Here is a 14,747-nt window from a genome sequence, read left to right as displayed (position 1 = left end):
ACCTCCTCCACCTCGAGTGCCAAACACACCTGAGATGATAAAATACTGGTTGACACACTTCATGCCATCAAGGAGCTTGCTTTTATCTGGAACACTGCATCCAGCTTATAAGCCTGCTCCTTAGAGAAAGGCCATCTTCCAGTTCTACGGAACATCCAGGAAGTAAGCACCTTTAAATTCAGGTCTTGGGTTATGTGTGGAGTGGAGCAAGGTGAAGGCAATGAGGCACCCTCCTCAAAGCTTCATTTCTCACCATTTCACTCCGGAAAAAAAGCCACTCTTCTGAAAGTTAAAATATTTTCTCTTGGGAAATAAACAAACAGACCCTTACGTATGGTTGTACCTGGTGAGTCGTCCTGTAATATTTATTCTCCTGGAAAAAAAAATATGATCCAACAGTACATTTTTATTTCTGGATCTTGGAAAATATTTAGGCCAACACCTCAGTTTTATCCTCAAAACACTGGAGCCATCCAGGGAGGTTAAGACGCTGGCCCAGGGCCAGACAGCTGGGTCAGGAAATTGTAATAAGCTCTATTCTTCAGCCCCACTACCCAGCAGGTATGTGAGCAGTGGCTTCAATTTAATTTCTTCATCTAATTAAGAAAGGGTATTCATATGTTTCAGTAATGCAGAAACAACGGAGAAAAGAGGCTGGTCTTGGAAAAGATTACTTCTTAAAGAAAAGAAAGGCACCTTCAACTTCATTCTTGGATCTCAAAGTTAGAAAATTCCCCAGAGAAAATACGGAGAGTCCCTCTTCCTTAGAAGCATTCCATTCCATTCCCCGCCTCTGGGCTGCCTCTGAGATCCCACATCCTGGGAAGCCAGGGGTTCCTTGCTTGGCAGTTCCCTGGGAGAGTCGGAGGGCTCAGTACCATCCTGAGTGGTTCCAGACCACCCAACACGCAGGGCAGTGAGCACAGCTTCATGCACTATTGCAAGTGAGGTGTGGGGAAAAAAGGGACAGCAGACAGAACCAGAAAAGCTGATGCCAGGGCTGGACCAGCCACAGCTTATCATGTGGCCTGGGCTACCTGACCCCTTCTCTCCAAGCCACAAGGTTCCCATGGTTACAATGAGGGTTCTTAGGGCAGATGGGTGCTGACCCACCTGGTTCTATGACTGTCAGTCTCCAAGGGCAGGCTTCCTTTCCATTGCTATCCCCAGAGGGAAAGGCTTCTAGGAGGGAGACATGTGAACAAAAGTAGGCAGTGGGACCACATGGTGGACCACAGGGGAAAAAAATGTTCTCAGAGGCAGGCAACGTGGCTTGTAGCTCCCGGCCCTGCTGCTGCCTGCCAGAGTGGCACATCTACCCCTGAACCTCAGCAGCTTCAGCCAAACAGTGTGAGGTCCCTTCAAAGTCCCAAACCACACTGAATCCCCAGGAGACGTGACTTACTCTAGTAACAGTCTGGATACAGGGATTACCAGCTAGCAAGCTGAGGGCACTGGAATCTATTTATAAAATATATACATTTTACAATGCTCTTTGAGTTTCCCAAATCCTCATGGCACAGACGACCTGGGGGTGCCTGCATCGTGCAATTGAGTCTGCCCTTCATTAGTTCCTCTTCCAGAGTTCCTGACATTAGAATCAGGGCCTCTTTAAAAACACAAACTGCAAAAATCAAATTGCAATGGGTCTGGAAAATTTCCATCCCATTAAAATTGGGTTATTTGCACCCATTTTCTCATGAGGTCCTCAATCCATCCACAACCTTCGATGCCTGATGCAGGTGGAAGTCCACAGCCAGTGGGGGTCTGACTCTGAAGCCACAGTAGGCACACGGCACCATGCCTTCCCTTCCACTCAACACTGTGGCAATCACTCTGGAGCAGGGCTCAGATCACTCTCCTCCTCCAAAACTATCAATGGCTCCCACTGACACAGAGTCAAACCCAAAGTCTTGGCCTAGAATTCAAATATTTCACGATACATCCTCATTTGACCCCTCTAGTCACATTTCCTTTGCACGCTTTAAAAATAAAAACAAAAAATGTAAAAGGCACTAGAAAAGTGCAAAAAACGAGGTTCCCTAATCTCAGTACTGGAGAAGAGAATACAATCAAAAAGGCTGTTGTCTCCTTTGGAACCACTGGGTGAACCCCCTGGGAAAGTTCACGGTGTCCCTCCCCCTTCCTTTGCTGGAGCAGCTCCCTCTGGACAGAGGCCCTTCCTGCCACCTTGGACCTGCCCCACCTGCAAGCTTTGCCTCAGACCCCCCCTCCCTTGCAAAGCCACCCTGACTCCTAGGGACTCCCACAGCTCCACATGCGCCTACACCAACTTACTTTCTGCCTGGCATTCCATTACAAATGCATCTTAGGTGCCAGGATCAACTCTCAACCCCCAACCCCAGCCCCATTCACTGGGGCATGTCCTTCTTCCATCTTCCAGGCCCCACTACGGGAAGTGCTTTCTTCCCAGTCTCCCAGTGCAGGAGCCAGACCCCCTCTCACCGCAGGGCAGCAGGGATCCACTGGGAATAGTTTCTTGGGGCCTTGTCTCATTCCTCTGTTACCCCAGCCTGGACCCTGCAGGAGGCAGCGCAGGATATTTGTTCAAAGGATTTTAAAAATTATTATTAGCTAGAAAAAAGACCACGAACTTTGGAGTGGACATCCTGAGACCTGCCTACGAAGACCATTAGGGTAAAGAAGTCACCCCTTCACCCCAGAACCAGGAAGCCTCCAGGATGGCATAAGGGACCAAACAGCTGGGAGCCAAGCACAGTGCAGGCGGCTTGGGGGCGGCGGCAGGAGGCTGGGGTGGGTAAGACCCGCAGGGAACTCCGGGGCTTGGGCGGCGGCTCATTCCCCGGGAAAGGGCTCGCGGTGGGTACTGGGGGCAGTAGTGGCCGCGGACCCCGCGCGCAGGGGATGTGCGGGGCGTCCTCTTGGCCAGTTCCGACCTTCCCCGCCGGTGGCGGTGCCCCGGGCGCGTAGTCCTTTCCCAGACCTGCTCTTGGGACCGAGGCTCCAGCCCCAGGGTCTGCGGGCGGGGCCCCGAACCGTGAAAGCCCCGCCGCCAGATCGCCCGCGGGACCCTGGCCCGGGGCGCCCTGATCCCGCGCCGCAGCGCAGACCCGCGACCGCGCAGCGCAAGCAGGGGGCCGCCAGGTCCCTAAGGGCCCACTGCGCTGAGGCGAGGGCGCCACCAGCGAGAGGTAGGGCAGGGCAGGAGCAGAGCAGGGACGAGGGCAGGGACATGGGCACGGCTGGGCGGGCGTCCTCTGCACCGAACCCGCGAGTCCCCGCCTGGTACGCTGCCCCCCGCCCGCTGCCACCCGGCGCCCGGGCAGGACCCAGCGGGGCAGGCGCAGCCGCAAGCCCCGAGCACCAAGGCCGGCACCGCAGCGCCGCGTCCCGCCCTCCCCGCTCCGCGGCCGGCCCGGGCGATGCCGACACAAAGGGGACGCGCGTCACCCTACCTGGGCCTGCTCTTCCGCGGTGCGCGGCTCCGACGGCTCCGCCCGGTACCGGCTGCGGGGTGCCGGGTGCCCGCCGTTTGCCGCCCGCGCCTCCCCGCGCCCGCGCAGCCCGCACGGCCCGCTCTGCAACGCCGGCCCTGCTGCCTCCCGCCTGCCTAGAGCCCGCGCGGGGAGAGGCGGCGGCGCGGGCGGGGCGCGAGCGCGCACAGAGGCCGGGCACGCGGGAGGCTCGGCCCCGCCCCCGCCCCCGCCCCGAGCCGCACAGCGCCCTCTGCCGCCCGCCTGCGCCCGCCCGAGGCCGGGAGCCGCCCCGCAGGCCCCCAGGACAGGCTCCGGGACCAGGAGGGGCTGCGGAGACCGCCTGCGCACGCTAACATGAAAATGCTACTCCTGCTTTAGTGGCCTCCAGAAGACACTCCCCTGATTCCCACACCGAGGGAACATATATCAGCAAGCTAGGAAAGAAGGGGTGACCCAGCCCAGCGCTCTAAACCAGGGCGCGAACCGGCGTTAAGCTGCGCAGCTGCGCCCTGGGCTCCGGTCCTGCTCTGCTGCATACCCCACCGGAGCCAGCACCTGCGTCCCAGACCCTTGCTGGGGGGGGGGGCTGTGAGATGAGCCCAGAGCCTTCCTGAGCCAACCCTCGCAAGGAAAGTCTGTCTGTTCATCCCACTACCTGCTTGTCTAGAAGGATGGAGAAGAGAGGCCCCCCCCGGGGGGTCCCAAAAGGTGGAATGGACATCTGGGATCCAAGCATAGCAATTTCTTTCTTTTTCTTAAGATATCTAGCTTGTTGGAATCTAAGATCTGCGAAGGCATTAATCGAATTCCTGTATCTTCTGCCACTCCCCATAGGAGCTTCAAGTTACACAAATGTTAAATTGTATGTCAGATGTGCATATACGAACAAAACCTACGAGTATGCATGAAATAACACCTTCTTCAATATAAAGATTCTTTTTTCTGCAATATTAAACGGAAACCCCACTAGAACATCGTTTTTCCTTAATAGCAGACCCTCCACACTGTGTGATCTAAATGCAAGCTTTACCACCTACTAGCCATTAAGCAAGTTACTTAACGTTTTCGTGCTTCCATTTTCTTATGTGGAAAATGAGGTGGCAATAGTATGTATGAGTCCTTGGGAGGGGTTACACAAGTCAAATAGGCCGAGCACCATGGCTTACACCTGTAAGCCCAACACTTTGGGAGGCCAAGGCAGGAGGATTGCTTGAGCCCAGGAGGTCAAGGCTGAAGTGAGCTGTGTTTGCATCACTACACTCCAGCCTGCGCAACAGAGTAAGACTTTGTCTCTCAATAAATAGATAGTCAAATTAAATATAACTGGCAAACTAAAACAACTCCATAGTCCTGAGCTACAGTTTGTCTCATTTCTCCAAAGAATTAAATGAGATGATTATTAACTAACTCAAAGCTCTGCATAATTTGTCTTCTGCTACCCATACATTTTTATAGTAAAATAAAATAAAATAAAATCTGCCTCCTCTGTATTGAGAAGTTATTCTGGTAAATATTTGACCTCTTCAAAGATATGAACGAGCACTTGCCTTCTAATGCCTCAGTTTCAGATTCTTTTTAGAAATGTCATTATTCAAGAAAAATGCACAATGGGAAGAATCTTAACAACAGCACTTTGTTACTCCAGCCTCTCACTAGAAGATGAAAATAGTTCTGCATAAAGGCCTGAGCTTTATGAAAAATATATTCACACCTCCCATGTCCAAGTTGGGATACCAGAGAAGTTCTTGGTTGAGTACTACTTATGAATGAAGGGTTCAGGGAATGCATGGGTGGGTGACTGCAAATGCACAAGAAGTGGACGTTGTACTGTGTTCCCCACAATAAAGTGGTCTGTATTAAGATGCAGGCATTCTCATGGCATACAGAGGTATAAGAGTCAAGCTGGGGGACTGCATAGGAGCATCTGGGGCTGCAGGAAGAGAGTTAAGGTGCAAAACCGCCCTAACCCAACTAGGACTTGTAATTGCTCATGTGGTAACACATGTGACTTCATTCCCCTGCTCTGTCTTTGTGAATGCAATCATTGTTGGGGAGATAGTGAGAGGGGCCACTGGCATTGAAAGTACAGTTTGCAGCAGGCCTCAAAAGGCACTCAGATGCAGTTTTCTCTGCGAAGACTTTCCGGCCTATCGTGGCGTTCCCCATCCCCAGATCTCTGATCTCTGAGCTGGTGTAATACTTAGTCTTTGTCTATGTTGGTCATGGCATCTGCCACACTTATTGTTTGTGGCATTCACTCTCTGATGCTTAGATCTTAAGATTCTAGAGAACAGTGTTTTTCTACATATTCCCTCTTAGGGCCTTGAACATAATAAGCGCTCAATAAATACTGAGTGAAATCCTCTCCTCTGAGCTATGCCTCTGAGCAGCTGCCCTAGTTCTCTCCAACAACAAGTTTGTTGGGTCTCTCAAGTTCACTTCCAGCTGTCACTGTCAGTATTCAATCCAGCCCTCTATTCAGGTCTGGCTGGCCCATCTCCCCCAAAGGGCTGTCCCATAGAGCCCATTGTAAAGGACACTCATTGTTGCCAAGTGTTTGTGCCAATGCAGTGTGACTCACCCTTCACTCATTGAACAAGCTCTTCCTGATTACCTAGATGGGTAAAATTCTCTGCCCATGGGAAGCAGGCTGGCAACTCAGTGCTGCAGCAAAAGGCCCAGAGGCTGGGAAAGCAGCCAGCCATTCTGACACTTCTCTTCTAGACACAAAATCAAGGGAAGCTCAGACTCACACTTGAATTTTTTTTAAAAATTAGACAACGGGCTGGGCTTGGTGGCTCATGCCTGTAATCCCAGCACTTTGGGAGGCCATGGCAGGCAGATCAACTGAGGTCGGGAGTTCGAGACCAGCCTGACCAACATGGAGAAACCGTCTCTATTAAAAATACAAAATTAGTCAGGCGTGGTGGCATATGCCTGTAATCCCAGCTACTCGGGAGGCTAAGGCAAGGAGAATCACTTGAATCCGGGAGGCAGAGGTTGCAGTAAGCCAAGATTGTGCCATTGCACTCCAACCTGGGCAACAAGAGCAAAACTCAGTCTCAAACAAAAAAAAAAAACAAAAAAAAAAGGAAAAAAAATTAGACACGGGAGTTTGCGTGAATTTGTAATCACACATTCCATAAATAGAGAAAATTCACATTTTTTCATTTTAAAAATTAACAAATTCCATTTCTTGTTTCTCTAGGGTAGCAGGAAATTAAATGCCACTTCTCATTCTGACTCTCTCTCCTTAGGGACACGCAGGAATCTGGGGGATATTATGGTTCTGGGAATGTGGAATGTAACCTCTCATCTTCAGCCCGTCTGTGCTACTGACCGTCTCATTCAGGAAGCCATGCCTTCTCTCAGGAGCAGACTGCACAAGGCTTTCCTGCCAGAGGCACAGTCCCCAGGTGAGCCACACAGCCTTCCCAGGGTAATGCCAAGGAAGAGAGGAGAGTTCCCGCTACTCAGGGTCTTCTTGGCAAAGCTTCTGATACAGTTCAGCTGTGCCTCCACCTGAATCTCATCTTGAATTGTAGCTCCCATAATTCTCATATGTTGTGGGAGGGATGCGGTGAGAGGTAACTAAATCATGGGGGTGGGTTTTTCCTGTGCCATTCTCGTGACAGCAAGTAAGTCTTAGGAGATCTGATGGTTTTTAAAGGGGAGTTCCCCTGCAAATGGTCTCGCCTCCTGTGCCTTTGCTCCTCCTTGCCTTCTACCATGATTGTGAGGCCTCCCCAGTCATGTGGAACTGTGAGTCCATTAAACCTCTTTTTCTTTATAAATGACCTAGTCTTGGGCATGTCTTTATTGGCAGTGTGACAATTGTGACACATGTGACATTGTGACAATGACAAGTTTTATTGACAGCTTCCTTTGTCTGTACTCTTACCCTCCTCCCTTCAAAAGCACCCTCTCTTTCTTTTCCAACCTTGACATCTCAAGTAATCTCTGCAGTGGGTGTGGCATCCACATAAGACAGGATGCAGAGATGTCTCCAAGCAGCTTCAAACAAAACTTCAAGAAAGAAAGTGCAAGTGAAGAAGGAAATTCATCCTTCCCGTCACTTAACACAGCACTGTCACGGACATCTTGTGTCCCCTTAAAATTCATACACTGAAGTTCTAAGCCCCAGTACCCCAGAATGTGACCTTCTTTGGAAATAGGGTCATTGCAGATATGATTAGTTAAGAGGAGATCATACTGGAGTGGGCTGTAATCCAATATGACTGGTGTTATGTAAGGGGGAAATTTGGACACAGACACACACAAGGAGAACACCAGGTGAACTGAAGTCAAAGATTTGGGTGATGCTTCTACAAGCCAAGAAACACCAAAGATGACCAGCAAAGCATCAGCAGCTGGAAGAGGAGCCTGGACCAGATTCTTCCTCACAGCCCTCAAAAGGAACCAATCTTGCTAGAGCTTTGACTTAGATTTCTAGCCCCCTGTGATTGTTGATGTTAAGTGTCAACTTGAGTGGGTTAAGGGACACCCAGATAGCTGGTAAGACAGTATGTCTGTGTGCATCTCTCAGAGTGTTTCTGGATAAGATCAGCATTTGAATCCTTAAAGAAGATCTGCCCTCACCCACATGCATCACCCAATCTCTGGAGAGCCCGAACAAAGAGGAGGAAGGGCACAGATGCTCCCTCTGTTCCAGCTGGCACATCCATCTTCTCCTGCCCCCTGACTTCAGAGCTCCTGGTTCTTGGGCCTCAGGATTCCTCAGGATTCCAGCACTTACACGACAGCGTGCTTCCCCCTCCCCACTCCACCCCTAGGTTCTCAGCCCTTTGGCCTCTGACTGAATTCCACCACCAGTATTTCAGAGTCTCCAGCTTGCAGACAGCAGATTGTGGGACTTCTTGGCCTCCATAATTATGTGAGCCAATTCCCATAATAAATCAATCTATCTATCTATCTATCTATCTATCTATCTATCTATCCATCCATCCATCCATCTCTCTCTCTCTCTTTCTCTCTCTCTCTCTCTCCTATTGATTCCGTGTCTCTGAAGAACCCTAATACACCTCCAGAACTGTGAGACAATAAATTTCTGTGGTTTAAGCCACCTGGAAGGTGGTACTTTATTTCACCAGGCCTAGCAAACTAATATAAGCACATGGAAAGTGTCTACTCATGACTACAACTCAGAGAACAAGCGTTATAATAAAAATAAAAGTGTTACACAGAGGTGGCAAGATAAATGACAATAAATGAAAAGATTAACATGTGAATTAAAAGTAAAGATATTTTTCCTAGCATTCTCCTAGAAAGTAGAGATGTGTCTCTCTTGTTTGCCATCATATCCAGCAATGGCAAGATAAGTTCTAGACACTTAATAAAAATGTGTTGAATGTAAGAAATTACATTTGTTGGATGTAAGAAAGAACATTCCATGGTTCTCTGTTAACCAGATCTTCTATGCATGGCTCAAATGCAAGCGCCATAGATTCTACTTAGAACTGAAAAGGACCCGAGAGAAAGTTTTGTCTGATCTTTTCACTTCACTTATGGAAACACGGAGGTTTACCGAGGCTGTGCCAGATCCGGGATCCCTGCTTGCTCATGGCACATATGGTACTATTACAGAAGGCTGATTCAGAGGTCTTTTAACTTTTTATTACACTGCCTTTCTATAGTAATCAATTGAATATGGCCCCTCGGGCTTGACAAAATTTTTAAAGGCTTTCTCAAGTCTCCAAGAATGATTATGTTTAACAGCAGACAGACTTCACTGTGGGCAAACATTTAATGCTCACTAAATAGCCACGCACTTGCCTAGATTTTCTGGCCCCCTCACAGTCAGGCCAGGGCATGTGACTCATTTTGTTCCATAGACTGTAGACACAAGCCTCACTTCTGGGCCAAGGCAAAGAGAAGACCTTCATGACACTGAACTTGCCCGTCCCCATCCCAGTGATAGAACCACATATGGAGGTGGTGGGACCACCAAATGGAATCCGCTGGATCTGTGGGTTGCCCACTGGTAAGATGATTCTCAGGAGACTCTGAACCTGCCTGCATTAAGCTATTGAAATTTTAGGGTTTATTTGTTAGTGCAGCATGGTCTTGCCTAAACTAACAACTAAAGCTAACACATTCACTGTAAACTGGTTTTGAGTAGCAGTAATTCATAGGTACTTGAGTCTTGAAGGAGAGCCCAAGTACAGTGCTAGGTAGGCAGAGTAAGTTATTCAGCCTTAGACATGAGAGCACATTTGAGGCAGATAGCCAAGAGCTAGGAAAAGATGGGAACCTGGAAGAAATTCAGGTAGCAGATAGGTGGAAGGGGAACACAGTACAGGATCCAGGTCTGTGTCCTGGACAACAACTCAGGTGCCCACCGCTCATTCCTAGTGAATGCTGCCACGTGGTAACACATGAGGTTTAAAATAAAGAGCCACGGGGGAGAAACAGGACCTGCTGCTCCACCTACTGAACAGGGTTCAGGTGATATATCGCAAGGTGGATGCTTGAGTGCTTCATGCAGATTCCCTACAGAACCAAGGCAGTCATGATCCCATGAGCTGGGACTGTTGGATGTGGAAGGCTCGCATCCTAGGAATCAACCTTGGCCAAAGGTAGCCGCCTCCTATAAAACTGCTTCCAAAACTGCTTGCCTGATCCAGGCAAGGCTAATGCCTGCCCCACTTGGCATACCTTGGGACCACACTGAAGGGCTCCCTAGCCCCAGAGTTCCCCAGCAAAGGCATCCCAGCTCCCCTGCTTCGTCATTCTTCTACAGGAACCCTTCCTAAGCATCTCTTAACAGCCAACCTCCATCTCAAGAGTCTGTTTCCCAGGGAACCTGACCTGAGACAGTAAGATAGGGAAAGTGAGCTCCAGCAAGACTGCAGAAGAAGAGAATCATAAAACATTTTCCTGACAATAGATTGTCTGACTTGGTAGGACCAGCAGGCTTTATGGATAAAGGTGGCAGGTGGGCCAGAGCAGGAATGGACGGAGCCTTTGATGTCACCTAAGAATGGAAAGTTCTGGGGGATGGTGGGAATAAAAATAAGAATAGGGGTTATAGAGACCCTTTGTGGACTGAAACATACTTAAAAGCCCCTTTAGAGGTCATTTTGTCTCATTGCTGCGTGTTTCTAAGTATTTGACTTTTATTCTGCTATGATTTTAAATGCTCCTAACCTTAGATTATTCAATCTCCTTAAAATACATACAGTACTTAAGAACTCCTCTCTCTCTCTCTCTCTCTCTTTCTTTCCTTCTACACACACACACACACACACACACACACACACACACCATCGCCACCCCCATCAACAACAATAACTAACGCAAACACTCTCATCAAATCCCCATACCTTCACAGCCTGGAAAATTTCTCATACTTTTTTAAACTTCAGTGCACCACTGACACCTCTAGTAACATTTCTGTCACCCTGCTGGGTTAGCCAATCTTTCTGCTGAGTTGTGCTCACACCACTTTTATTACTCTCTTATTATATTATTATATTTGTATGTTTGGCATTAGACATGAGAGAATGTAATATTCCAATGAAAGAATGCAAATTCCTCTTTCTCCTTTCCCCATCTTGCATGTGTATGAAGATCTCTATCCACCTGTCTTCTCCTTCCTTCTTCTCTCATTTCATATCTTTGTGTGAAAGTTTGGTCTATTGGGTTGTATTTCTGAGAACATATTCTTATCAGAGGATCACAGGGCAAGGCCACAAGCCACTTCCTCCAAAGAAGACATGCACTCACAGTTTCTCATCATCGAGAGGGGAGCAGGCTTCACGGATTGAAACAAACAAATAACAACAACAAATAAAACCCAGAAACTCAGAAGCTGAGTCCCAGGGAGTTTGGAAGGAAGAAGGACAAAGGCATCTCCCTGAGCTTGGTTTGGACTTGGCCGCCAAAGTCAGTCTATGTTCCATCAAGATCTAGCTATGCACGCGGTCATGTCAGTTAGACTCCCTCCGCTCCAGCTCTAAAATAAGGGATGATTACACTTCTCTTATATGGTTTCTCTGAGCATTTAAAATAAAAATTAGTCAAAGCACTTAACACCATACTTGCCATGCCTGCTTCAGGGCTCAAAAATTGTTAGCTGCTAAAATATGCTCTCTACCCTCAAGGGCCATATAGTTTAAGAGAAGAATCGTGTGTCCACTGGTAGGAGGCGTAGGCGCATTCCCCCAAGGCCGAGATTATTGTGATTCTATCAGTTGTAGAGCCATCCCCACGGAGAATGTAAATCTTGGTCAATATTGTGAAATGAGACTGTGAAGTCCAAATGCCTTAACCCCTACTGAAATTGTATCTCCATCATTAGCCTTAGACAATCTGAATGTTATTTGTTATGGGATCATTTTGGTTAGGACTGGCTAATCTGTGTTACGGTAACAAGTAATCTCAAAAGGTGAACTGTCCCATATATGCAGTTTGCTATGACCATATTTGTCTCTTCAATACTATCCTCCCAATAAGCACACAAGATCAAGGTTGCCTGTTTTTAGACTCAGCCACCTCAACATTAGGCCTCCTCTGTAATCACTGTGGACCCAAAAGCAAATGTTGTAAAGCCTTGTACCAGCAGTTAAACGCACTCATCATTGGCCAGAACGAGTAGCTTTGCTTAACTGAAAGAAGGTGAGAAAGTATAATTTTCTCATGTTCACAGAAGGGGCTATGAAAGACTACTCAACGTCTTTACAATAGGGAGTAAAAATATTTCCTTCAAGGAACAATGATGAAGGTTAGCAGTTTTCAGTGAACAGCTAATGCCTGACATACCATTGAATAAATTAGGGGATAGTCATGGTGGCACTGAGACTTGAATTTGAAGACAGGCATCTGATAAGACAAGTCAGATCTTCAGAGGTATTTCACTTGGGGAGTGTCATGTTTTATAAAACTTGAATGCCTCTAAGAGGAGTATGTTTTCTAACTCGCCCTGGCTCCCACCACCCTGTGCTGTCTTATATCCAGTTGCTTTGCACATTTCTGTGTCTCTGATTTTTGAGGCCACTTGAAGGCCGACATTGGACCCTTCACAAAACAGAGCAAAGCGTTTTTTTGTTTTGTTTTTTCTTTCCGTAGGTTACTGGGGGAACAGGTGGTGTTTGGCTACATGAGTAAATTCTGTAGTGGTGATTTGTGAAACTTTGGTGCACCCATCACCCGAGCAGTACACACTGCACCCAATTTGTAGTCTTTTATCCCTCACCCACATCCCACCCTTTCCCACTGAGTCCCCAAAGCCCACTGTGTCATTCTTATGCCGTTGCATCCTTATAGCTTAGCTCCCACTTAAGTGTGATAACATACAACATTTGGTTTTCCATTCCTGAATTACTTCACTTAGAATAATGGTCTCCAATCTCATTCAAGTTGCTGCAAATGCCATTAATTCATTCTTTTTTATGGATGAGTAGTCAGAACATTTTTAGAAGTTTATGTTCTACTGAATTTTTCAGACCTGAGCTCTGGGGAAGCACTCATCTCAATATTCCCGTTAAGATGTAGAATGAGAGACCAGAGTCAGCCATGTATTTTGTGTGTGTGTGTGAAAACTTTGTGGCTACTTCTACCATCCTTCAACACTTATTTTACCTATTTGCTTACAAGACTGCCTTCTCCACTAAACTTTGAGAGCCTTAGCAACAAAGCAATCTCATGCTCATTTTTGTGTTTTTAGCACTTGCTATAAAACCTGATATATCATAGGTGCATATTAAATGAGTAAGTTAACTAATGGGCAGCCGTCTTAAGCCTCCTGTTCTCTAAGGTGTTCCTCCCCCAAACCCAAATGTCCTCTCTTTTTGCTCACGACAATGATCAGGACTTGAAACTGTGACATGAGATTTTATCTGTTTTGTCCTGCATTACTCAGATTATGAAGGATGGCTTTCACGCGATGTGAACTCATCGGTTACTGTTAGTAGTTACCAGAGGCCACCAGGAGCTGTTTGTGTAATTAACTCAAGTCCTTACTCTAATCTTTGCATTGATCCCTCATTTGGCTGATGAAGAAACTGGGCCTTTGTGAACCTAAGTATCTCACCCTTAATCAAACACAGTACTGCAGCTCAAGCCGGGCTGTCTCCTTGGCCTGTGCCTTTTCTATCACTGCTTTGCCTCTCTTACTCAGTTGTTTAACTCTCTCATGTGTCTAACTCTTGTCCTAACATTTGCAAATTTCTCAAAGTTGAAAAGCCTAACTTCTTCTTGGATATTCCCCATAGTGTCTGGCACAGGTCTCACCACATGGTAGATATGCACCCAGCTCTTCCTGAATTAAACCTTTCAACCACAAGGATCTTGCCATGCATCAACAGGTTATGGTGGGCAAATAGGTAGGACATAGCTTCAGTTTGCTCTCTGTTCCCTTCTTTTCCCTCTCCTGGCCAATACCTGAGAGAAAGGTGGTGCTGACTCATCCCCACGACAACTGGAAGAACAAGATTAATGTTTGCTACTTCCCCAAACTCCCTCAGTTTTACAGAAAATCAGTGGAGAAATTGCAAGCTTAATCACAACAAAGATATTTCAGGCTCTGTCACAGCTGATGGAGGCAATAGGAAACTTCCAGGTGTCACCAAGTCATACTACTCACAGCACTGCCTATTTCAATAGAAGTGGCTTTATTAATTGCCATCAAAGTCAGGTCAAATCTATTAGGTATACTACATCTTACTATTTCAATGATGGGTCATGCCATGGACTGAATTGTCTCCTTCCAAAACTCACATGTCAAAGCTCTGATCCCCAGTGTGACTATATCTGGACACAGGGTCTTTAGCAGGTAGTTAAGTTCAAATGAAGTCCTTATGCAAAAGGATGGTAGCCTTGTAAGAGGAGAGAGATCTCTCTCTCTCTTCCATATGAGAACAGGGACAAGGCAGCCATCTGCAAGCCAGGGAGAGAAGCCTCACCAGAAACTGAAACAGTTGGCACCGATCTTGGACTTCCAGCCTCCAGAGAAATACGTGTGTGTTGTTTCTGCCACATAGTATATGGTATTTTGTTATGGCAGCCTGAGCTGACTAATTCAGGTCAGTTTGACTCAACTAGCATTCGAATGCCTGCTGTCTACTAGGCTTCCAGGAAAAAGCGATATCTGAGTTATGATTTAATGAAAAATGAGGTATTCTTCACAAAAGCAGATGGCACCAGCTACACATATACAAAGGTTTTCTGGTTATTCACACGAGTAAATGTCAGAAAACGTAAAAGATAAAGCTGAGTATAACCCAGGAAGAGAACTGACAAAGGTCAGTCTATTCAGACGTGTTGCTGAGA

At 47.3% G+C, this 14,747-nt stretch overlaps 1 protein-coding gene across 3 annotated transcripts in view; it reads right to left on the bottom strand.

Moving 5' to 3' along the window:
- RNF144A (ring finger protein 144A) overlaps positions 1–3,648 on the bottom strand; it is a 127,201-nt gene extending 123,553 nt beyond the window's left edge. For 2 of the 3 annotated variants that reach the window (XM_038006518.2, XM_007971578.3), the window contains exon 1: positions 3,438–3,633. The gene's annotated coding sequence lies outside the window, so the exon portion shown is untranslated. Of the gene's footprint in view, positions 1–3,437 lie in introns of all 3 variants that reach the window. The other variant, XM_007971574.3, reaches the window with a different exon arrangement.
- Positions 3,649–14,747: the final 11,099 nt, after the last annotated feature.

This window comes from Chlorocebus sabaeus, chromosome 14, assembly GCF_047675955.1.
Source record: "Chlorocebus sabaeus isolate Y175 chromosome 14, mChlSab1.0.hap1, whole genome shotgun sequence".
NCBI classification, from domain to species: domain Eukaryota; kingdom Metazoa; phylum Chordata; class Mammalia; order Primates; family Cercopithecidae; genus Chlorocebus; species Chlorocebus sabaeus.
The sequence above is the reverse complement of the archived record's forward strand: the minus strand, read 5'-3'. Positions and strand labels throughout refer to the sequence as shown.